We start from the raw sequence: 25,139 nt of genomic DNA, 5'->3' as shown, positions 1-25,139 counted from the left end.
AGAGAATAGGGGCCCCTAGATGTATGTCTGCTGAGGAGCCATCCGGAGTCTGTCAGCCTTGTCTGGGCTGGATTTCCAGTTTTAGAGATGTAGATCTTAAATGTGGGTGACAGATGTGGGAGAGGCCCATCCAGGAGATGAAAAGACAACCCCATCTGTTTGGTTCTGGAGGAAGAAGTATGGAGACCAGGAGAAGTGGATGGTGGCTTTTCCTGGTGGGGAACACGTGGCAGAGTTTTCAAGTGGGGATAAGGTGTTCACAGCTAACATAGACACCGAAACCTGATACCCTGTCCCTGGGCGTGGTGGGTAAAGTTGGCAGATGGGGCTTGTTTGTTAGAGGAGACCAGGGAGGACATTCCTGGCCACTGTGACGAGTCTCTCCCCCATAGCGGAGTTCACGTAGCTTTTAGTGCATGGGCTTTATGACAGCTCTTCAAAGGTGCTGGAACTCCTGCAGATGGAAGTCTTCTGCTGCTGTAATACCTGGCTGCCTAGCGCAGTGCAGAGCTGTGTGCTGGAGCCCAGAACCACCCTCAGAGCTTGGCCAGTTAGGGTCCGGCCTCTGGGCCACACAGTGATACCTGTCGGTAGCTGGGAGAGGCAGGAGCTGAGAGAACACACAGCTAATGCCAGGAGGTACAGTGTCCTTAGAAACATACACAAATCTTACCCTCTTCACTTATAATCGTCCCACTTGGTCAGGAAAATTTAAAGTCATTTATTGAACATCAACATACATCAGATTCTCTGCTAGTCCACTTAGGTTTTCATTTAATCACCATGGCAACCCCACGAGGTAGGTTCTCCTTTTATTCCCATTTTTAATGATGAGAAAATGGGTAAATAGAGGGTACGATGTCCTAGGTCACACAGCTAGGAAGTGACAGAGCAGGATCCCTCTATTTTGAGGGTCAGTGGCAAATGTTTAAGGTAAAGTTCACGCTGACGGCCTTCAGGCTAAACTATGTCTGTGGATACATTTGCTCATTTGTCACAGTGTTTTAAAAATTGTTTGAATGACTTTAGGTAGTGTTTTCTATTTGCCACAGGCCCCACCACTCCCAGTTGTCTTACACCTGGTCAACTGCTTGCCCCTTTAGGAAGTGGAATGTCCAGTTCTCGGCTACACCTTTCTTTTGCTTGAGTCAGTGAGGGCCATGACTAGTCAGTCAGGGCCAAAGGGATTGACAGTGTCCTAGGAAAAGAATGCTCTCTTTCTCCCTGTGAAAAGGGAAGAAGGGCTGGTAGCTCTCCCAGACTTGAGAGGATTGAGGACCTTCTGAGGCCTTAGGTTTTACCTTTGTGCGCAAAAGTCAGCTGTCATGAATTCAAGTTTCATAGTGGATCTGAAGAGGACAATGGAGAGGGAAATGCTTTATCCTGTCCTTGGAGAAGAAGGAAAGTCCTCCAAGCAGGCACACCTTGCAGCCATTCAGCCCTCGGCAAGGGTGTTATTCACACTGCACACTTTTGGGGGCACCTACTATGAACAAAGTACTGTGTGAAATTCGGGGAGGGATGCCTGCATGCATCTAGGGACAATAAAATTCTTAAGGAACTAATTAAAAGGCAGACTGTACTAATTTGTGGTGGGCCTGAAATTTGGAGGGGTTTGTTCAAAAGAACTAGGGTAAGTGGCATACCAAGTAGAGAGAACATGATGGGGAGAGGCACAGAAGTCAGAAAACATGGGAGGCATTCAGGGAAGGAGAGTCACTGATGTTCTAGAAGATGTGGAGGGGGGAGCATGACCAGAGAACCAAGCAACAGACCACACTTGCTTTGGTAGCCCAGTCATGAATAGTAGCAAGTGCTTATTGCTTATATATAAACTTGCTGTATTTCTACTATATATATTTACTATATACATACCATATATATGGTATGTATATGGTGATATATATATATATATATCATCTCCTCTGATCCTCACAAAAATCATACAGGGTGGACACTCTTATTATCACATTTGCAGATGAGGAAACCGATGCAAAGAGCTCAGGGTCACATTCAGGGTCACCTAGCTAGTAAGCCAGGCAGTCTGGCCCTGAGCCCATGCTCCTAACCTTGGTCCTGTGCTGTTTCCAACAGCGACCAGCTGACCTGGCACGAGGGGTGTCAGACTGGGGCAGGAGATCGCGAGAGGTTTCCATGCGAATGACACCATTTTCCAAGACTGGAATCAAGGCCCTTCCCTGGATGGCACACCTCCCTTTACAGTTTGTCTTCTCCCACTTACCCCTCCCAAGGCCCTTGTACTCCGGCCCAACCAAAGTCTTTTGGAAGAGCGTGAGCTTGCAAGTCCTATAGATGGTAGGGTCAAATTCTGACTTACCACTTCCTACCTCGGACGCCTCTGGGCAGGTTACTTACCCTCTTTCAGCCTCTGTCTTCCCATCTGTAAAACATGGGTGGTAATCGTACCTGGCCCCATAGAAATCTTGTGCTAATTGAAGGAGGCAAGTGCAAGGCATTTAACACGAGGTCTTGCACAGAGGCATAGCCCAATAGACAGCTGCTGTGAGCAGAGAATTAATTCCACAAGTGGTCGTCACGTAGGTCTAGGATCAGCAAGAGTGCAGGTGTGGCTTGAGTGAGGGCCCGTGAACTGCGCGCCACCCTCCATGTGAGGTGCTCCGGGTAGGGCCAGGTGATGTGCCCTTGCTCTGGGGGTACCAGGAAGATTACTATTGCTGGTTCCCCCCTACTGGAGTCAGCCCTGCCTGTCTCTAGATGGTGGGAGCATACATCCTTTGCTCCTGGTGCCCAGACAGGCAGGGAATCAAGAAGCCGCCCCTGCCTTTGTCCAGACGCATCCGTGTGTGGAGTAGAAGAGGCAGCTCTGGAGCGCTGAACCTTGCGAGGTGCCCGCCAACCCCGGTTCCCCTCTGCCTCGGCCGCTGCCCTGGGAAAGCCGTAGCTGCTGTTGCCACCTAGTGGCGTGTTGCGGCAGCACATGCATAAGGACTTCGGCACTCTCATTCAAGGCCACAGAGCTCAGGGCATCCTGGGAAGTAAAGACCCAATTCAACCTGCTCACAGGACAGAGGACAAAGCTGAGATCTAGAGGGCCAGACAGCGAGGTTCAGGAGAAGGAGTCCTGAGAGAGGGGTCGTGTGACCTAGGTTCTGGTTCCACACCCCTGAGTCATTGCAGATAAACTACTGAACTTGTAGGAGTCTGTTTCTTGCCTAAAATGTGATGAAAATCCACATCTGTGCACAAGGGCATTGTGAGGCTCCCATGAAGGACTTTATAAACATCAAAGCACTTTGCAAGTGGGAAGGCTGGAGAGGTGGAGGAGGTGGTGGTTATGAGGTTGCTGCTGAAAGCGATATCGCTGTACCTGAACTTGTGAGTCAGGCGTCAGGCCTAGCATCTTCCCCCCGATGCTGTTGGGAGGGACCATGGACCACCCAAGCCGAGCAGGGAGACAGGAGCAGGACTGGACGTGGGTCCTCCCTCTTGCTGGCCCAGCATATCTTTAGGGTTGAGGACACGCTGAGGTCTTCAGTCCTGGCCACATGCCCCAGGCCTTTTCTCCTCCTGGGCCTTGCCTGAGGCCTCCTCACCCTAAGGCAGCTGCAGGTGGAGAATGCCTAGAGCCTGCAGTTCTTGGCTCCGGGAATGGAGCCTGTGGCTAGGTTTCCCCCCAAGGACAAAATTCTGAGTCTGAATGAGGGATAAGACACAGCACTCCAAAATGAGACCACCGGGAAGGGCTGGACTCAGCCCCGGGAGTGAGATAGTACCTGGACCTGATCACGAAGTACCAGCTCATTGCTTCCTGCTGACAGACAAAGGACCCTGGGGCAGGCAGCCATCCCAGAGGCTTCTCGCTGTCCTGCTATGGCAGCTATCTGGACTGATCCAGCCTAGGAGGCCTGGAGTGTCTGGTTGCCCCCTAACAGTGGAGGGCTTGGGTCAGGCTAGGGCCATCCCCGTCCTCAGGCCCTAAGAGTCCTCTTGCAGTTGTGATGTGCTCCCCTGCACATAGCCTCCCCCTCCCTTCCACTGGCTTCAGAGGCAGTTGGTGTTTACTGAGTATCTAATATGTGCTAGACATTGTGTTGAATGTTTTCACAGATACTGTCTCATTTCTTCCTTAAAGCAGTAGGGTAGTCGTTCCCCTATTACAGATGAAGATACTGAGGCTTCCAGAGATTGCTATTCAGTTAGTGAAGTGGGGAGCTTGCTTTTCAGCTCAGACTTTTTGCTTGCTTGTCTTTACACCATCTAAGAATGCAAGACCTTCCGGAAAGAGACCTGGAATGAAGGCCTAAACGAGGGGTGAGCCCCAGGCTTCACTGAATAGAGGAGAGGATCCCAATGACACACTTTGCCAGGGACCCCCTGAAATGCACCCCTGCCAGCCTCACTCTGCCAAGGCCTTGCCCTCCCACCAACCTCTTTCCCACCCTTCTAGCAATCACCTCTGTGAATGCTTACTTGCGCATCATTCCAAAAATTTTTGTACAAAACCCAGCATATTCGAATACGTCTCTCTGCCCCTGCTTGGAATCTCTCCATATTCACAGAGATCTTTTTTCACTCTTCACCATCTCTTGACACAGAGATCAAATGCTCTCTCTTTAACTTCCAGATTACAGTCTCTCGTATGGCTGTCAGCTCTACACACTGTATTGGCTATTGCCCCCCTGGCAGACATTGTGGCTGTTCTGGGTTTTTACCATCATGAACAACGTGTTCACTACACCTTTATCTTTGCATGGTTGCACAGGAAGGACTGTGAGACGGATTCCTGGAAGCAGAATTGTTGGGTCAAAGTACATACTTTCAGATGTTGCTAAACACTGCCAAATGATTCTCCGGGAAGTTTGTACCAGGTCGTACTCCCACCAACAGTGGGAGGAGTAAATACCTCCACCTGGAGGAGGAGTCAGTCCAGTAGTGAGGCTGGACACTGGTATACAAGGCATGATTCCAGAGGTACCCAGGATCGACTCCCCCGACCCCCCTTCAAGAATCGCCCCTTCCAGCCTGCCATGCTGTCAGGAAATCTCACTCATTCCTTGACCTGGAATTGGCATTAACTCCTGGTATTGTCTCTGGAGGACTCAGCTGTCTAGGAACAGACATCACACCCAGAGGAACAAATCTGGGCTCTGGAAAGGGCAGCAAGGAAAGCCGGCTGCATTCATTAGCCACAGACTTGGTCAGGGCCACATTATGACTTTCATGGGCCCTGGGCACTTCTGCCTTTGTGGATCCTTTCCTCCATTAAAAAAAATATATATATATTGAAAAGTTATTTAATGACTGCATTGGTATAAAACAAGTATAATCCAGGCTGGATTGTATTCATTGTTTCTTCCGATTACAAAAAAAAAAAAAAAAAATTAAAACTCTTCCATGGGTTCTACAAATATTGTGGGCCCTAAGCACTGTGCCTAATGGATCAGTTAGCTCTGGACTTTTTCCCTAGGTTAGCCCTGCACGCACCTGCCTCCCTACTGGTTGTCTTCCTCCTTCACCTTGGCTTTGACACTGGAAAGGTATGACATTCAGGCCACCTGAATACAGCTGGCCATCACAGAAAGCACTGGGTAACATTTGGACCAGGTCAGGGCTGATAATAACCACTCACAGTGGCAGAAACTTGCAGTTTCCAGGGTCACTCACCAACATGGTTATCTTAAAATATTACGCCCATTTTACAGATTAGGAAGTGGGGACCGTGAGACAGAGAAAAGAGAAGTGTCTCGTCTGAGACATAGAGTTAGTAAGAAATAGAATTCTAGAAACTGCAGCCTTGGCTCGCTTCACACCCTCCTGCACGGCTAGCTCTCTGCCGTCCTGGGTCAAGCCCGATCCTAGGATACATCTTTGTCCTTTGAACATCCTCAAGTGTGTGCCTTTACCAAAGACAAGGCAGTGACAGTGCCACATCCTGACAGGCACACGGGAGACACTCTACATATTTGGGCGACATATGGAAGCCAGTTGCAGCCATGCTTCCCGAAGCTCTCCCTAAATAACCGACTTCGGTTTGTGTGTGTATGTTTTTTTAAACTAGAGTAAAATTGATTGTCACACATGCCTGCAATCTTATTTTAATGTAAGTAGAGCATGATTTGAAATTCGGAATTAGATGGCTCAGCATTAATTACCTCTCGACTGCACTTTTTATTTATGGAGTGTGTTTACTGTCGTTAACTAGGAGGATGCTGGAAGGGCATGGAAGGACGATTAGTCACAAGAGGGTGGATTTCATAAGTAGTTGTGGATAGCAAAATTAGAAATGGATTTACTTCTTTTTTATTCATATTTCATCTGATTTCCACATTCTTCTGATTTATCTAACCCCTTTGCCACATGCCCCCTCTGTTCCTCTTCTAGGAATCCTGCTTCCATTCCCCTCCTGTTACCCTATGCACAGTGTCAGTCATATTCACCTCCTAGGATGCCCCCCCACTACCTGTACTCCTGACGGAGCAGCTGCAGGTTAAGGTTGGTAAAGCGAGGCTCCCATCATGTCTTCTCCTCTTAAAAAAGCCATTGTGATGATTATCATTTTTATCTACCTTTTATTGAACACTTACTATGCCATCACTCATATTATTTTACCTTCCAGTAACACTTTGGGGCAGGAATAATTACACCCAGCTCATAGACGTGAAACTTGAGGCTCGACGAGGTTGAGTCTGTAGTTTGAAGTCACACAGCACAGAGAGAGGACTCAAATTCATCACCTTCCATCACACTGTGCCATTCTCAGACAGGATAGCAGTCAGCAAGAGCTGCAAAAAGCAAGCCTGCCAAATAGCCAGGAGTGCACAGGACCTAGGGCAAGAGCTGAATCTCCGTGCAAGCTGCCCTCGGAGGGAGGCAAATCCACTTTTGTCCTGTTCCCGACCCACTTTGCTTTGCCCTGACTGTCTCCAGGCAGTGGTATTGATCTGGTTTCAAGTTGTTTTTTAAAACTGAAAATGCAGTGGGGTTGGTGTAGACTATTCACATAATACTTTCCCTCAGCACTAATTTCCCATGCCAGGAAGGAGCCAGAAACCAAGGGCTCTCTGCTCAGGTGGAGACCTGGGAGTCCCCCCAGGGCCCACTGACCGGGCGATAGGGAGGCTGTGCATAGCCCAGGAAATCCAAGCCCACGGGCAGTTGAGCGTAGCACTTATGCGATCTGCCAGGCAGGGAGCGGGACCTTCTGGAGGCTTTGTGGGGGATGGTTCTTCTGTAGAGGAGGCTACTCTGCGGCCCCGGGCAGTGCTGCCCAGTGGAGCGGTGGAACCAGGGAGATTGCATTTCCTGTGGAGCCAAGTGCCTCCAAGTCCCATGAGCTTGCCGCCTGACTTGTTCAAAGGCCTGCGTGTGCCCTGGGCTCTTGCATCAGCCGCAGGACATGGTGACGCAGACCTGCTCACCCACGTTTTACAGACTGGTAGCCGAGGGTTGTCGAGTTCAGTTAAGCCAGCCTTGGTTATGGAGCATCTGTGGGAAAGACAGTCAGGCACAGGAGACCCGGGCCCTATCTTCAAGGAGTCAGGGAGGCAGGAAAAAGAAATGTACCTGGACAGCTGGAGCGAAACAACTCGGGCTGGGTTTGAATCCCACCTCCGTTACTTCCCTCCGATTGGCCTTTCCTGAGCCTCCTTTTGCTGACTTATAAACTGGGTATAATCACACTTACACTACGAGCTCCTCCTCCAGGCCTGCCTGTTGTCCGGCACGGCACTTGGCACAGGGTCCATGTGGGGGGTAAAGGAGGGAGCGTTGCTGAGAGTACTAACTGTGGTGCGTGGCTAAAACATGCAGTTCGGGGGTCCACGAGAAGCACTCGTGGATGATGGCTTTCGTCCTCCTCGGAGGGCTGAGTACCCCGTCTACAGAGAGGTGCAGACCCAGGAAAAGCAGGCTTGCGGGAGAGTGAGGGCATCTCTCAGCTGGACTCCAAGGCAGGTCACGATGCTGGAAGACCACGCTACGCGTGAACAGGATCAAGGATATTGACGGGCCGAGACGGGGCAGAACTCGACCAAACTACAATGCTGGCCAAGGATGGGATCGAAACCCAGAGACTCTTAACTGTCAGAGAGTGTCATTTCTGGACGATGCTGAGGTTTCTTTTACTCTTTTACATTTCGCCAACAGATTGTGTAGCCATCCGCTGTTAAGATGCTCTTAGAATTTCAGATGGACTCATATTTTTAGAAGCAACATCACACTGAGCATTTGACAATGATTGATTCATTTCTCGGCTTATTTTTAATAAGCTTAAAGGCTATGGTTGATCATCGTTTATAGACAGAGTTAACGCAGCATTTATGGTTCCTGACTCCACGGGCCTGGGACTCCTGGTGTCCTCATTAAAATGAGGACCCACATGTGAGAGTGGGTGGGGGAGCCCCTGTCCCAGGGGTGTCCCCACCTCTTTTGAGCGTCTTGCTTCACCACTGCAAGTCACCGGCTGCTGCCGCCTGGTTCCCAGTCTGACTAGAATGTCATTAAGTTTTATTATGACTTTATTCTTTCCATTGGAAGCCGGTTGATTAGGAGTTGGAGGCAGCCAGTAATTAAGCTCACCTGTCAGGGTTTCGCTTCAGTCAGAATGAAATGCGCGCTTTCATTTCCCTGGGTGTCAAGGCGTCAGAATTAAGCTCCTTAGGGGAGCAATATCTGACCCAAAAATGTTAGAACAGGGATTCCCGAGATGGAAATTCAGTTAAGTTACCTCCTTGTCGCAACCGGGAAGAGCTGTGCGTTCTCGGGCTGCTTGAGAAAACTACTTATTTGGGGAGGAAAATTGAGTTCCAAGCCACAATAGCCAGTGAAAGCAATTGCTGGGATCACAGCACTCAGACTTGATACTCATTCGTCCCCCAGAGAAGAGATGTGGGCTAGTCCGGAGACTTTGACGAAGAAAAGTGCAAAGTCCACAGAATCTTTGAGGGCCATTTGTCATCTGCGGGCAGGCCTGCCTCATGTCTGTGGCTTTGAGGGGGCTGTGTCACATGCTTCGTTCCTGCCGATGGTCCGTACGAGCCAAAGGCTACAGGAAGCTTTGTTCTTGACTGCTGAAAATTATAGTCTGATGTGCTTCAAAGGGATTCTAATGAGGACATTGGAGGCACAAAGAACTGAGCTGTGCAGATTCGGTTTGCAGTTCCGCGAAGTTGGCGTTACTTGGTCTCCCTAGCCAACGTCTTGCTCCCTTGCCCGCGCCTGGTGGCGACGGTCTTAGAGGCCCTCGTCCTCCTCACCTGCCTTTCCCCCTCTTTGCCTCTGCTAGGCCAGTCTCACCCAGCATTTTATCTATAGCTCCTTTCTGAATTCTGTTCTCTCTCTTGACATTAAAGGTTTGGCAGACATTGCCTTCCTTTCTGAAATGTTTATTAGGGGCGCCAGGATGGCTCAGTGGGTTAAGCTTACGACTCTTGGTTTCGGCTCAGGTCTTTATTTCAGGGTCCTGAGTTGGAGCCCCGCGGCAGACTCTGCGCTCAGCAGGGAGTCTCCTTCTCTGCCTGTCTCTCCCTCTGCCCCTCCTCCCACAAAATAAATAAATCTTAAGAAAAAATTTTAAAAAATGTTTATTAAAGACATTTTCTGAGACTCTATTAATCCTCAAAATACTCACTTAGATCTCTTCCCCGCCCCACCCCCCCACTGTCATATATATGTCTCTCTCTTTCTTGTTCAGGTGTTTTTCTCTTGACTTTTTGAACAGTTCTTTGGTCTTTGTCAAGAAAGAACTCACTCAGGCTTGCTTTCTTAGACTCTGCACGCATTTGCCACCTCTGTCCAGGTAGATTTTATCGGCGAGAATCCAGGGAATTCCATCCCACCCTTAATGTTGCCTTGGTAACCTGTAACCACCCACTCTTTCCAGGGGTGCTTCTAGAACAGTCCCCAAAGTACGAAGTTGCAAAACGTCCAGTCTGGAAGGAACTTTATAACTAGCTCTGTCCCTCAATTCAGACTGAGAGGAAAAGCAACTTGCCCAAAGTCACACAGGAGGCAGAGACTGAGTCAGAATAAGGCCCCAGCCCTCCTGGTGACCCTTTGCTCTCTCCTATGAGAATTCATTTCTGCATACAATTGCCAGACCAGAATCCAACATCCTTATTGAGTCAGAATTATAGCTCTCACTTCTGGAGCATTAACTGTGCACCCTGCATTAGGCTAAGTGCTTTTTCTATACACCTCATCTCATTCTCACCAAGTACTCTAGGAGCTGAAATCCATTTTAAAGATGAAGAAACTGAGCTGGTGATGTGCTAGAGCTGGTTGGTCCTGGCTCTCGAGAGCCAATTGTATGTGTCTCTTCCTAATTCCCTGTTCAGTGATTTCATGTTGCTAGCTGACATTGGCCATAGTGGAGGTATTTACACCACAGAAATGGGCAAATGCTACAAACTGAGGCATTTCTCCATGTCCTGCACCCTCCACCCCAGGAGATCCAATGTACCAGCACACCCCTGGGCTTCCTATCAGCTAAGCAGCTTGCTCAGGGACACGCAGCTGGGATGTGAGAGAGCTGGGACTGTGACCCACAGGTGTCTGGCTTCACAGCCTGAGCCCTTCACCATCACCCTATACTGCTAGTCACCAAAGCCAGGTTTTTGGGGATTCGTTCCCCCTGAGACTAGAGGCTGTGGTGCAGAAAAAGCAGCTTCTTTGGGTCTGATACCTAGGATGGTGGCAGGGCATGAGACACCCATATCCAGAGGGACCCCACCTGGTTGCTGGAGAAGAACGCCACCAGAGCATTTCCCAGACCTCACTCCGTTCCAACACTCAGGCCTCCTTGCTGTTTTTAAGTGTTCCAATCACACTCGCAGCTCAGGGACTTTGTTGCTGTTCCCACAGTCTTGAATACTTTTCCACAGGTGAACACAGAGCTTGCTCCTTCACCTCCTTCTTGTCTGGGCTCTTCCTTGACCAACCCATCTGAAATAGCACTGCAATGGTCTCTGTTCACTTCCCATGTTCACAGCACTTATCACTGCCTGTCTCATAGCCCACATGCTTTTGTTTTCCATCTTTCTCTCCAACAGAAGGTAAGCTCCATGAAGGTTAGAACTGCGTTGTGCTCACATTATAGCTTCAGAGTGTGGAATAGGGCAGGATTGGATGAATAAAGTAATAAACCTCAGCTGTCACTCTATTCTACGTGCTGCCTTTTTAGATATGCCTTAGGTGGTTGACTCCTAGCCTAGCTCTTCACTTGTAAAGGCAAAGGACTTTCTCCTTGGCTCTCTGACCTCAGGGGATCTTCAAAGTCTACAACCACCTTCTGCCTCCCCTTGAGTTCTTCTTTCATATTCCCATTTCCTCACCGCCCCCCCCCCACAATAGACCAACAGTCACATCTATCAATGCTGATTTGCTGACAAATAATTATTAAACATTTTTATTTATTTATTTATTTTAGAGAGAGTTGGAGGGGAGGGGGAGAGGAAGAGGCAAGAGAGAATCTTAAGCAGGCTCTGCACTGGGCAGGGAGCCTGATACGGGGCTTGATCTCAAGACCCTGAGAACATGACCTGAGCTGAAGTCAAGAGTCGGATGCTTAACCGACTGAGCCACTCAAGCACCCCAGTTATTACATTTTTTTAAAAGATTTTTTTAAAGATGTTATTTATTTATTTATTTATTTGACAGAGAGAGGGAGAACAAAAGCAAGCAGGGGTAGCAGTGAAGGGAGAGGGAGAAGCAGGCTCCCTGCTGAGCAGAGAGCCCAATGATGCGGGGCTTGATCCCAGGACTCTGAGATCATGACCAGAGCCGAAGGCAGACACTTAACCAACTGAGCCACCCAGGCTCCCCTATTAAATATTTTTAATAGGAACTTTTTTTTAAAAGATTTTATTTATGTATTTGAGAGAGAGAGCACACGTGCACAAGCAAGGGTAGGAGCAGAAGGAGAGAGAGAGAGAGAGAGGGACAAGCAGAATCCCCGCTGAGTGCTGAGCTCAACATGGGGCTCAATCCCAGGGAACCCCGAGATCATGGCCCGAGCCGAAGTCAGACACCCAACTGACTGAGCCACCCAGGTGTCCCAAAAGGAACTTTCAACTCCAAGAACTAATTACATTTCCATCTTAGAAGGTAAATGTGGCCATGCCATTGAAAATGATTATTTAAGAGGATGGTTGGGGCTGATTGAGTGTGACTTTTGAGAAGAAAATGTGAAGGGATTCAGGTCACAGCCCACAATGGGAGTGGCTGCAGGGAGCCTGGGCTGAGTGCCTGTTCACTCATTCTGACCTGCAGGGTCATACTTAGGCTCTTTCTCACATTTCCCTGGTCCTGTTGGCAGTAAATACATAATCACTCTCACACACGTACACACAAACACACCCCTTCCTTTCTTATTTCAAAAATCTTACATGTTTATTGTACAAATTTTAGAACATATGGATAGGTAAAAGAACAGTTAAAAATTACTTAGGGGCACCTGGGTGGCTCAGATGGTTGGGCATCTGCCTTTGGCTCGGGTCATGGTCCCAGGGTCCTGGGATCAAGCCCCGCATCGGGCTCCTTGCTCGGCAGGAAGCCTGCTTCTCCCTCTCTCACTCTCCCTGTCTGTGTTCCCTCTCTCACTGTCTCTCTCTGTCAAATGAATAAAGTCTTAAAAAGAAAAAAAAGAATATGAGTCATTTAAAAAAAAAATTACTTGTAACCTCACCTCAGAGATAAGAGTTGTGAATATTTTGGTGAGTTATTTTTTGCCAGTCTTTTTTTCCTACTGATTAACATCTATGTATTTTCTGACCTACATTTTTAAAAACTTCATACATCATGGACATCTTTCCATGTGATTAATATTGTTTATACCCAGTCGCTTTTACTAGTATTTAGTTGTATGCAGGTAATTTATTTCACCCATCCCTGACCATTGGGCACTTAACATTGTTTCCAACTCTAGATTATTAATACTGAGATAGAATTTCTCCTTAGTGTGTCTTGGACAAAGAGTGATTATTCTCACAGTCCTTAATGTCAATTACTGCAAATTCAATCTATGGACTGAATGTTTGCGCCTCAGCACCGCCCCCCCCATTCAGGTGTAGAAAGCCTTAATCCCCAATGTGATGGTATTAGGAAGTGGGGCCTTTGGAGATAATTAGGTTTAGATAAGGTCATGAGGGTGGAGCCCCACGATGGCATTAGTGTCCTTATAAGGAGATAAAGGGACCAGAGCCTGTGCTCTCCACCATGTGAAGATACAGTGAGAAAACAGCCATCCATCAACCAAGAGGAGAGCCCTCACCAAGAACCCCACCATGCTGGCATGCAGCCTCCAGAACTGTGAGAATTAAATGTCTGTTGTTTAAGCCACCCAGCCTCTGGAATTGTTATAGTTGCTACCTCACTGAGTATTCCACAAAAACTTACTAGAATGGTGTCTATAGGGCAACCATGACTTTACCTCTGGACCTTTGCATATTCTGTTCCCTCTCCTTGGATAACCCTTTCCAGGTTTCTTCCCCTGATTGTCATAGGTTCTTCCTGCTGCCCTAAATCATACATTTCCTTATATTTTAATGTTTAGAAAGATGATGAATCTAACAGCCAGTGTGTGGGTTTGTGGTAGTAGTGAGTTGTGGACATAATTCCTTTTCACCCTTTAAAGTACAGCACAGCCCAGGCGGGTAATTCTTGGGCTACTCTCTCCTTGCACTCCCCACACTGCATGGCACTTGCCTGCTTGTTTGTCTCCCCCTGGCCGAGGACCTTCCTGAGAACAGCAAACAGGTATTTTTTGTTCCTATATACCCAGCTCCCAGCAGCTCAGTAGCCTGGGCCCCAGGGCAGATTCCGAGGGCAAGGGTGGGTGGGGAGCAAGTCTCTGGTTGTCTCCTTCCTCCTGGTTGAACAGGTAAATGGGAGTTACTTCCTCATTCCAGGCCATGGGGAACTCTGTCACAGAGCCCTTGGTGGGTAGGTCAGAGCATTTCACCTGCCCGACCTTTGAGATTAATGTCCATCTCAGGCCTTGGTGGGTGTATTTATTTGCTCTGAGTGAGGGTGGGGAGAAAGCTTAGCAGGTGGAAGTTTTGGTAATTTGTGCCCACATGGCTCTAGAGAGCTACCAAGAAACCAGTTACCTGCGTAGCAGTTGTTTTCAGGGTGCCCCACAATGACACTCAAGACTCAGGGGAAATGCTTGAATTTCAGCTTCACAAAAGGGCCTGCCAGAGGTATCCTCTTTCCCCGCTGGCCCCGCCGCCCCACCCTGATACAGTGACTGTGAATGAAGTTGGCCATTGGAGCTTTTCAGCATTCCCTCCTCCCAGCTTCTCCCCTGCCCCCACTCCCTTCTGGGTCTTTCTCTTTGTTCAGAGTTCATCTTCCCTTGTCTGCCTCTGCAGGACTTTTTGTCTTGTTTTTTTATTGCTTAGCTCTAACTCCAGAAAGAATATGGTACCTGTTGCATGGAAATACACGCTGCACAAAGCTGGGAGATGGACGATCGTCCCTCTCCAGCTCGGAAAGTGGGTGAAGGCTTCAAGCAGGAGGTGGGTGATGCTTGAAGGATGGGTAGGATTCAAATAGCTGAAGAAGTGGTAGAGGAAGGGGAGAAGTCACCCCAAACTTAGGCAGGAGTAAGTCATGGTCAGGAAGGGGAGGACTGAGGCTGAAGCAAATGTTTATGTGTTATGTTCATAAAGTGCCCTCAATATGCTGCCTATTTGCATGTGTGGGTAAACCAAATGCCCCCAGGCCCCTGGTTCTCCAGCTCATGTGTTGGTGTGGGCTCTCCTCACTTTACTCCCATGACAACCCAGCCTCCAAACTCAGTACCTCTCCAAATTCAAACCCAAAGAATCCATGACCATAAAACTGTTGGTTTCCAATTTAGAGTTCACTGCAAATTTTGTAGAAGAGATGGGGGGAATGGGCTTATCTTGTACACATCATCACAAATAACTGGAAAAATCCATTAGATGTTTCTATTCCACCCCCCCCCCCCAAACTCCCTAGTCACATCATGGTGTGGAGAGGTGTTGCTCCCACCTTCCCTCAGTCTCACTCTTATTGGCCCTTTTTATCTCCCGGACTCTTCCCTGTGAATGTTACCTTTCTCACTCTTCATCAGCCAGCTTTTACCACTCAACTTATACACCACCAATACATCATGTTAGTCGACAGGGCCCCCTAGTTTCTTGATCTAAACCCTCCTGCAAGGAGGTTTATTTGGCTCTATTTTCCAAACAAATGTAATGCCTTCCCCAAGAGATATTCTGTGGCTGATCTAGCCTCCCTCTTGTTAAACTCATATTTTCTCATTCAAATTCCCACAACCACCCTTCTATTGTCTTCATGGTATAGATTAGACAACTGAAAATAAGAGAAGTGAATTGGTTTGCCCAAAGTCACATGGCAGCCAACAAGGCAAAGATGAGACCTGAACTCTGTCACTTTTTTAAAAATATGTAACAGTTACCTCTTATACAGGGAGTGTGAGGAGGGTGACTTTGATGGGACTAGGGCTTGACATGTAGCTTGGGACCTGTGTTAGGTTCCCAGGGCTGCCATAAAAAAAAAAAAAAACCCACAACAGGGTGGCTTCAAACCATAGAAATGTATTCTCTCATAGTTTTGGAGGCTAGGAGTCCAAAATCAGGGCATTAGTATGGTTGGTTCTTTCTGGAGGGTTCCTCCAGGATCCTTCCTTCTGAGGGAGAATCTGCTTCATGCCTCTCTCCTAGCTACTGGAGGTTGCTGGCGATCCTTGGCATGTAGACGTGGTGCTCCGAATGCTGTCCTCGTTTTCACATGGCATTCTCTTGGGGTGTCTCTGTGTCTTCACGTGGTCCTGTTATGAGGACACTAGTCATTGGATTTAGGGCCTACCCTAATCCATGATGAACTCATTTTAACTAATTACATCTTATTTCCAAATAAGGTCACTTCCTAAGGTTCCAGGAGGAGAGGGAATTTTGATGAGACACCATTCAACCCAGTAGAGGACCAGTTCATAAGGGTCCTAGAAAGTAATGCTGGGAAATGTAGACTGTGGGCAGGGAACAATCATGAAGGGTTTGGGAGGGGGAGGATGGCAGGACCCAACCGAAAATCTCTCCCATCGAATCTGACTGGCTCCCTGTGATTTCCTGATCCCTGCAGCTCCTTGTGCCTGTTGCTTTATTCGGGAATTAAACTGGGTGGGCTTCCGCCAGCAGGTGAGCCGTTTCCCAGAGTGGCAGTCTTTTCTTTCTCGGGAACTTTGCACTTTGGGAGATACTTTGCACTTGCCTCCGTTGCGCCTTGGGCTAATCAGTATGCCGCTTGAAACTATTTAAAGCCTGATGCATTAGTCACAACAAATCTGCTCCCGCTGGGAGCTGAAAAGACTGAACAGGGTGCCAGTTTCTTTTTGGTAAGTGCAGTCTGTTTTCCCCCTCACCTCATTTGTGTCCGGCTCCTTGGATTCCTTGGACTTCAGGCCCGGAGTCTCTTTGCTGAGTTGTCCCTGGTGCTGGAAGAGCTGCCAAGGGCTAGTCAGGGCACCTTTGAAAACCTTTCTGAGGACAAGGGCCAGGGGCTTAGGCAGGGCGGGGGGCAGAGTAGGAGGGGCTGCGAGGCCTGGCTGATCCATAGGCTCAGCGAATATACCACACCTGCTGGAAGTCGTTGGAAAGGCCTCCGACGACCTCTTCACTGCCCCGCTCTGACCCGCCCCCACAAACACGGGGTGGTTTTGATGTGCCTTGAAGCTGGGAGAGCACCAGAACTTTGGGCCTGCTCTAGTGGTTCCATCTGCCTTTGTGACTTTGCCAAACCCTCAACTGGCCTAGAAGGGGAGCGGGCTTGGGAGAGACACAGTTGGCCTCAGTGAGTGTGCAGAGGCCTCAGGCTTCCATTTATTTTGAGCAGGGATCCTCAAGCAGCAAGCATGGTTTCTCCACATGGGGCCTAACGATGTCTTCAGATTCTGTCTGGGGCTGTACGTTGGGAGAGAAAGCGAGCGTAGTGGGGTGACAAGAGGAGAGTTTGGATTCCTGAATCAGAGGCCTTTTGTCCTCTGCTCTGGGAGATCCCTCTAGCTGTGGGCTCTCAGGCAAGCAGCTCTGAGCCTAAAGAGTGGGTAATTCCTGGCCCTCAGCAGGGTTTCAGAAGCACTAATGGGAGGATTTATGGAAAAGTGCTTTGTAGGCTATAGGGTGTGCAGAGGAGAGTATAGTAACAGAACTTGTGGGGCCCTCTTTCTGGTGCATAGTAATAGCTTACCTTTACGGAGGGCGCAATATGCGCTAGAGGTCTGCTGAACACTTCTCGTGGATCGTTTTATGTAATCCGCACAGGGGCCAAGGAGTTAGTACCATTATTATCTCTCCTGTGCAGATGAGGAAACTGTGGCTAAGAGAGGTTCAATCACTTGCTGCAGGCCAAAAGCTAAGTAGTTGTGAGGACTCCATTCACACTCCGGGGCCTGCAGACTTGAGCCCTGGTCTATGCTGCCTCTCTTGATGGCAGTAAGAATTTTTAAACTCGCTGTTATCGGGACCTAGTCTTGACAAACCCTGAAAATCCACGGTCCCTCATCGTCACGGAAGCCTTGTGCTATAAAAGCCTGCCCTCCACCTGATGAGTGAGGAATTTGTGCACTTTATTGAGCACCTACTCTTCCGTTCGAGGCACGGGGGGACACAACAGTGAACGAGATGAGGGGCTTCTTGCCTTCCTGGAACTTATATTTTAGCACCGTGGAGACAAGCAGTGATACATAAGGAAAATAATTTCAAGTCACGGTGAGGGTGAGGAGAATAAAACTGAGTGAAGTGGCAGAGAGAAGGAAGGCCAGAGAAGGCCTCTCTAAGGTGGGGGCGGGGGGTGGGCATTGGAACTGAGACCAGAAGGGTGAGGCGAGGCCTCTGAGGGAAATGTGTGAGGAGGAGCTCTCTCAGGTGGGGGAACAGTGGGGGTCTGTGAGGAATAGAGGGGGCGGGAGGAGCTAGAGGAAGGGAGCCCAGTGAGTGAGAGGAAGTGTGGAGTGGGCCATGCGAGCAGGAGACAGTGGCCATGGTAGAAAGTGAAGTGACTCTTACGAGAGGCAGTGAGGGTCAGGGACCCTTTCTCACTCATGCCAACTCCTCAGAGCAACTGTGCTCCCACCCCGTCAGCCAAGTGCTCAGCGAGGGCTGATGACCAAGGAAAGGCCCCAGGCCTGGGCAGGGCAAGATGGGCGGGTGGGAAGCGTCCTTGGTGGGTGGGCTCCAGCTTGGAGTCCGCGGAACCCTCTCTACTTCGCTGCAGGGCAAATAGGTGGCAGACCTGGGGGCCTAAGGGTTCCCCTCACACACACATACAGGTTAGTGGTCCTAATCCCATGCATCCAGGGATTGGCATGGCTGCTAGTCACCCGTGAGTAGACCCAGCCGGCTGCCAGAGTGGGAGCAAGATTCTCCCAGGAAGGCAGAGCCGCCTCTTCTGCCCACCTTCTCACACTCTCCCTGCCCAGGAGAGTGTCGATCTTAATTAATGACCCCCTCTGGGGATTTTGTAGGAATCCACTGTCTACGGAGAATTGCTGTTATGTATTCTAAAGAGCCTATTAAGATTGTTCCCCCCTTGAGAGGAAGGAGATGCTTTGTGTGATGAATCAGAATAAAATCATAAACTTTGGACCTGGAAGATACTCTGGAGTCAGTGTCGCGCAACACTCTCACTGATAACAAGAGACGGAGGCTTGGGGATTATTTAATTTGGCATTGTAAAAAATAGTTGGTGAAAGCCTTTCTGGGGAAAAAAAATAAAAACCAATCAACTACACTTTTCCTGACCTTGTAAACAGAATAAATGGATCCTTTGATTGAACAGAGATCGGCAGCAGATGAGAGCGGGGCTTCTGGTGTCTAGGAAGGGGGTGGTTCCCACATGCAGTACTTAAGAGCTAGATGTTCCTTTTTTTTTTTTTTTTTAAGGTTTTATTTATTTATTTGACAGAGAGACACAGCGAGAGAGGGAACACAAGCAGGGGGAGTGGGAGAGGGAGAAGCAGTCTTTCTGCTGAGCAGGGATCCCGATGCAGGGCTCAAACCCAGGACCCTGGGATCATGACCTGAGCCGAAGGCAGACGCTTAACGACTGAGCCACCCAGGCACCCCAAGAGCCTGATTTTCTTGGGCAAGTCACTTCATGTCTAATTCCTCAGTTTCCTGATTTGTAAAATACAGGCAATAATGGACACGCACCTAAAGGGGTTTTGATGTGAACTGAATAAAATACCATAGCATATATAAAGTGCTCGTCACACAGTGAGGATTCAACAAAAAATCACTGCTACTACCATTTGGGGGTCCAGACGCAGAAGACGCAGACCAGCAGTGATGCAGAGCAGATAAAAATGCTCGGGAATGGCAAGCTGGCCTACAAATGGCACTGCTGTTCTCTTGAGCTCAGGCTTCCGTAACGTCCCTCAAAGTTGAATTTTATTAATTCCCCCCCAAAAGTTTATCTTACCATTTGCCTCTATTTCCTGAAAGGCAATTTCTGTTGTTGTTTTTTAAGATTTTACTTATTCATTTGACCGAGAGAAAGAGAAAGAGAGAGAGTGCACGAGCAGGGGAGGGGCAGAGCGAGAGGGAGAAGCAGGGAGCCCGATGCGGGGCTCGATCCCAGGACCCTGGGATCATGACCTGAGCCGAAGGCAGACCCTTAACGACTGAGCCACCCAGGAGCCCCATGAAAGGCAATTTCTAAGAGAAAAATATTCCCCATTCAGTGAGACTTCCAGCATGTGAATTAGGATTTTACCACAGAGTTTTGACTTTATTTCACCAGCGGCCTCAGCACATCTGCCAGTGTGTGAACCTAGACACTGTTGCCATGAGAGGCAGGTTGGAGAAAGGTACCCAGCCTGACCCAGCGGTTGTAGGACCCCATCCTTTGTCCCATCTCAACTCAACGCCCAGGGCCACACGGAAGATTTGTCAGATGACAGCTCATCTTATCCTACAGGCACCATGTTATGATTTCAGGTGAACTCATCACTGGACAGCGATGTCTGTTGTTAGTCATTACCCTCCTGGCGTCGGGGGAGATTTCAGGCATGTGGAAGGCACCAGAAGCCCCATGCCCAGCAGCCACTGACTCACAAGCTCTGAGAACTGACTGTTCATGGTGACTCGGCATTGACTCGTCCCTTTGGTAGGCTCTGCAGGAGCCTGGCTGGGCCTCACCATGTCCTGTTCCTTTCTCCTCTGCTGAATGCAGTCCCTATCTTCATGTTAGGAAGCATCTTTTCAAAAATAAAATTAGAAGAGTAAGAGAGAATAATTTTTTTAAAAAGATTTTATTTATTTGCTGGAGAGAGAGAGAGAGAGCACAAGCAGGGGGGAGCGGCAGGCAGAGGGAGGAGCAGGCTTCCCACTGAGCAGGGAGCCCGATGTGGGACTCGATCTCAGGACCCTGGGATCGTGACCTGAGCTGAAGGCAGACGCTTAATGACTGAACCACCCAGGAGCCCCAAGAGAGAAGAATTAAGAGCCATTTCCAAGAAGGAATTTAGCTAGGAGAACCGAATCCTGTCTAATATCCTGGGTTTAAAAAAACCAGCTATGAACTACAAATGCAGTTGACTTTGGCCCTGAGATCTGTAGGGAAAACTAGAAAAAGAAATAGTCATGAATCAGCAGCACCAGCAATGTTTGCTTGTGAGCTCTTTTAGTCATGTGCGGGAGTACATAATTCCGTCCCGGGGTCCTATGGAGTTTGCTTCGTGCCCCAAGGTGTGGAATTTGGAAAAATACCAGCCCTGGCAGTTCTTGGGAAACAAAGCAAAGGAAACTCCCATGAGAGTGCTGTTTCTTGGAGAACCGTTACTCACCTGAGCCCTGGGTTCAGGTGGAGGTTCAGAGTGAGTCTGCAAGGGCTCGTGGGGCACCTGAGCCCAGGAGCTCCTCAGTCGGTGCCAAGGCTGGGAGCCAAGGATGTCCACAGGGCCCAGGGAGAGGACACTCAGGGGGGCCTTTGGACTTTGAGGAGTCGTTTACTGCTTCATCTTCTTTTCCCTAGCACCTGCTGTGCACCAGGCACTGTTCTAGGCACGGAGAAACAAGAAGAACAGTTTCTGTTGTCATGGAATTCACCTTCTTGTGGGGAGATACAGACACCACACATGGAAGCAAATGCATTAAGAAGTTTATTTCAGAGTGGCAAGTGCTATGAAGACAGTAAAGCAAGGCAATGCGTTCGAGAGCAATTGGGGGTGATGTTAGACCATAATGTTAGATCTGAAGCACCAACCATGGGAAGACCAGGGGAGCCCGATGCAGGCAGTAGAATTACCAGCACAAAGGCTCCAGGTGAGGACAGCTGTGGCCCCTTCGATGCACATAACAATGACCAGTGTCCCTGGAGCCTCGTGAATTTGTGGCTCCTTTCAGATTTATCCCTGGCATGCTATCACCCCAACAGCAGTGTCCATTCAGAGAGCCATCTCCTGGAGGCAGGGTCAGAAGGAGTGTCTGGAAATGCTTTGGAGACAAGCAGAAATGATTGATGAGAGGACTAATCCTGCCCTCCTCCTCACCTCCACATCTAACCCACCATCAAGTCGGTGGGCTCATGCTCCCTGTTTTCTCCTAGGAAGTCTACTTCTCTTCATGTCCACCACCTTCACCCTGGTTCAAACCCCCAGCCTCTCTCCCCAGGTCTACTGGAAAAGCCTCTGAAACTGGTTCCTCATGTATGGTCTTGCCCATCCCTGGTCCACTCTCCACACTGTGGTCAGAATGATCTTTTAAAACCTCAGATCTAGGGGCGCCTGGCTGGCTCAGTCAGGGGAGCATGTGACTCTTGATCTTGGGGTCGCGAGTTGAGGCCCCACATTGGGTATGGAGATGACTTGAAAATAAAAGCTTTAAAACAAAACAAAACCAAACCTCAGATCTAATCATGTTGCATACACCTCCTCCGTACTTTTCCATGATTCCGCATTGCTGTCAGGATTAGGACCCAAATCCCCACAAGGACAATCAAGGCTCTATCTGTACAGAACCCTTATTTCTTTTCTAGCCTCGTTTCCAGCCATTTGTGGCTCCACTTTGTGCTCTAGCTACAGAGGCTTTCTTCCAGTTCCCCTAATATGCTGTACCAGTTTTGGCCTCAGGACCTTTGCACAAGCCTCAAGGGCTCTTAATCTCTTCTCCTTCCATGCACCCTGGCCTCAGCAACTTCTATCCAGGCTGCAGCATACCTGTTACTTCAGCAGGGATGTCTTCCTTGTTGTTCAACACTGTGATACTATGTAGGGTCTTTGGTTACATGTCCCCAGTAGCAATTCATATTTATCATCCTAGCTCTCAACACATTTCTATTTATTTGTGATGCCTCTTTTCCTGCACGAGGCCATACACTCCAGGAGGGTGGGAACCAATTCGGTCTTGTCCATGGTTGTGTCCTCAGCACTTCGGAAGTGTCTGGAGCACAGGAGACACTTGATACATATTTGTTGAGGCAATGAAGGAATGAGTACTCATAAAGACCTTGACTCTTAAATGTTCCACTTGAATGTGCTACTTGCTTTCAACAAAATGAACTAACAGGAGACCATCTGTATTTTCTCTTCCATTTCTCTACCCTATAGAGATGGTGATTGATATCTGGAGTTCAAGAATAAGCATAGTGAGCAGGAATTCTGGCAGATGAACAACCTGCTTAGGAAGCCTGTTCTTGCCTTCGACTATCAGAACAGTGTTATTTTCTTTGGCCTGAAGGAGTCTAAGACTGTGTGTACTCAGGGAAACGGTGTAGACCTGCAGTGTGGAGCTGGGGCCAGGGGTGAGACTCAAATAATAATCAAGTGGAAGAGGGTTGTGTGAAGCCTGGTGGGGGACATCGCCTTTCTCAGCGGCTGAGGAATTGGAACATTCCCCCTTGTGTCAATGTGGAAGTGAATGAATTAAGTTCCGTTTTATGCTGTGCCTGGAAAAATACCAATGCTGCACTCGCATAGTTTCTGCAAGCAAACCCCAAATGCCACTCAGTCTCAGCCCTCGGAGAGACTGTTACAGGGGGAAAGAATCAACATTCACAGACTATGGGAAATACCACTGAAGTGGAAAAAGATTAGAGCTGTAGATTTTTGCTTTTTTGAGGTTATGTACTCCTTTAAAAATCTGATAGAAGCAATGGACCCTTGCTCTCCTTCGTGCCCCTTGACCCTCTGCAGAAAATATATCTCTATAACATCCTCTTATCCATGGAGACCCTGGAGGGCCATAGCCTCAGGTTAAAAAATTCCAGTTAGTGGGCCTGGTTGGAAATTGAGCAGAAATAAGCTAGTAAGAGATAACATGGAAGCACAAGTTAGACAAGGTTTGATTTAAAGAATAAAATAGAAGCGCCCTGTAATTAGGTTTTTGTATTCCTGAAGTTCTTTGCTTTTTATTTTATTTTATTTTTTTAAGATTTTATTTATTTGACAGAGAGAGAAACAGTGAGAAAGGGAACACAAGCAGGGGGAGGGGCAGAGGGAGAAGCAGGCTCCTCACTGAGCAAGGAGCCTGATGAGGGACTCGATCCCAGGACCCTGGGATCATGACCTGAGCCAAAGGCTGACGCTTAATGACTGAGCCACCCAGGCGCCCAGTTCTTTGCTTTTTAGAACAAGTTGGTTGGCACAGGGCGGCCACGTGCACCAGAGTGAAATAAGGCAGACCTCTAGGGGCTGAGGGGAAGCCACTCTGAGTATTTCCCCAGATTTAGCCAACCACGGTGATCCATCCACTAAAATCCACCAGGCGGCCAGGATTTTAGTCTCATGTTCACCACTGGTCCCCACTGTCTTGTTCAGTGCTTGGCACGTAGTAGGTGCTCAATAAATACTTAGTGAGTGGCTGACTCAATTAGTCTATCCTGAGTTGCCCCACTTTATTCTGTCTTCCTCTCCTTCCTTTTGTTCTGGATTTATCAGATTTTAGTTTTTATTTATTTGTTCAAGAAATCTTTGTTGAGGTCGGTGATGTGATGGCATGTGTTAGCTGAATCCAAAGTTGATGCAAATTCTAAAATTACACTCAAACCTTAGGTAAAACAAACAAACAAACAATATTTGTTTTCGCCTTCTGGTAGGCATTAATTGTCCCTAGGCATGGAATGACATGAGATTGAAGAGCTCCTGCTCTGGGATTCATTACCCCCAGGTTAAAGTCTCAATTCTGCTGCTTGGGAGTGATGAAAGCCTCAGTTTCTTCAACTGTAAAATGGGGTGTGAGAATTACATAAGGTTATGCAGTTAGAGCACGTAGCATGATTCTTGACACACACCTACATGTTGTTTTAATAAATGTCAGACATTTTTATTCTTACCTGGCTCCTCTGTCATATAGTTCGTTGGTTCCTTTAGGGTCCTCTTCCCTCTCTGAGCCCACAGTTCTGAACCCCAGAAACGGTAACTATACAATAGGTCACGTGCGGCCTCTAAAAAGTCCCAGAAATATTCAGTCATGGCAATACTTAAGGGCTGGGGACATTACTAATTTCCTCCCTTCCTATTTTTCCATATTTTTTATTTCAATTAATAAGCATGTATCACTTCATAATTTAAGAAGGACCGAATAAGAAAAAATATTGTAGCAAAAATGTGTTTATTCCATGTTGCTAAATTCAGAGGTAGGAAACAAGGACATTTTATTGTGTCTGGTCTATAGAATCAATTCCAGGAAACCAGGAGGACTCGGTTTGTCCATTACGTGGCCCAAATAAAAATACCCAAATACAGGCGCCAAGAAAGGACGGCTGCATCTCTGAGTGGGCATGGATGTGCTGTGCTGTTTGGTACATGTGGGTTTAGGAACGGGGGACTCCTGGTTTCATCTCCGAGCTCTCCCGCTATCCAGCTCCATGTGCAACTTTGGGAAAATTTCAGCCCCAGTTTTCTCATCAGTAAAGTGGGAGAGACAAATGGAGAGACTCTTCCTTACAGATTGTTGTAGGAATGAATATCGAATACTTTACACATCAGAGGAAGTCTTCCATGCATTCTTGCTTTCTTTCTGTTTCTCCAATAGCATCAGTGACATCATCATCCTTTATGTTATACGTGTGTGCGTTTTGAACATGCGTGTGCCTATAAAAGTATATACAAATGTCTGCACTTTGATGTCGACTCATCATCTCGGCCTGGTCATGGCCAAACTAGAACTCTTGAT

At 48.2% G+C, this 25,139-nt stretch overlaps 1 protein-coding gene and 1 non-coding gene across 7 annotated transcripts in view; both read left to right on the top strand.

Annotated features, from left to right (window-relative positions):
- Positions 1–25,139, top strand: part of NAV2 (neuron navigator 2) — a 708,473-nt gene that overhangs the window by 350,102 nt on the left and 333,232 nt on the right. The gene's annotated exons all lie outside the window — the stretch shown is intronic.
- On the top strand, positions 23,943–24,014 carry LOC115941423 (small nucleolar RNA SNORD45). Its single transcript, XR_004076174.1, has one exon. It is a non-coding gene; the product is annotated as a small nucleolar RNA SNORD45 (small nucleolar RNA).

This window comes from Leptonychotes weddellii, chromosome 11 (genome assembly GCF_054177405.1).
Source record: "Leptonychotes weddellii isolate Sample4059 chromosome 11, ASM5417740v2, whole genome shotgun sequence".
Classification (NCBI taxonomy): Eukaryota; Metazoa; Chordata; class Mammalia; order Carnivora; family Phocidae; genus Leptonychotes; species Leptonychotes weddellii.
This window is presented reverse-complemented; position numbering and strand designations above follow the sequence as displayed.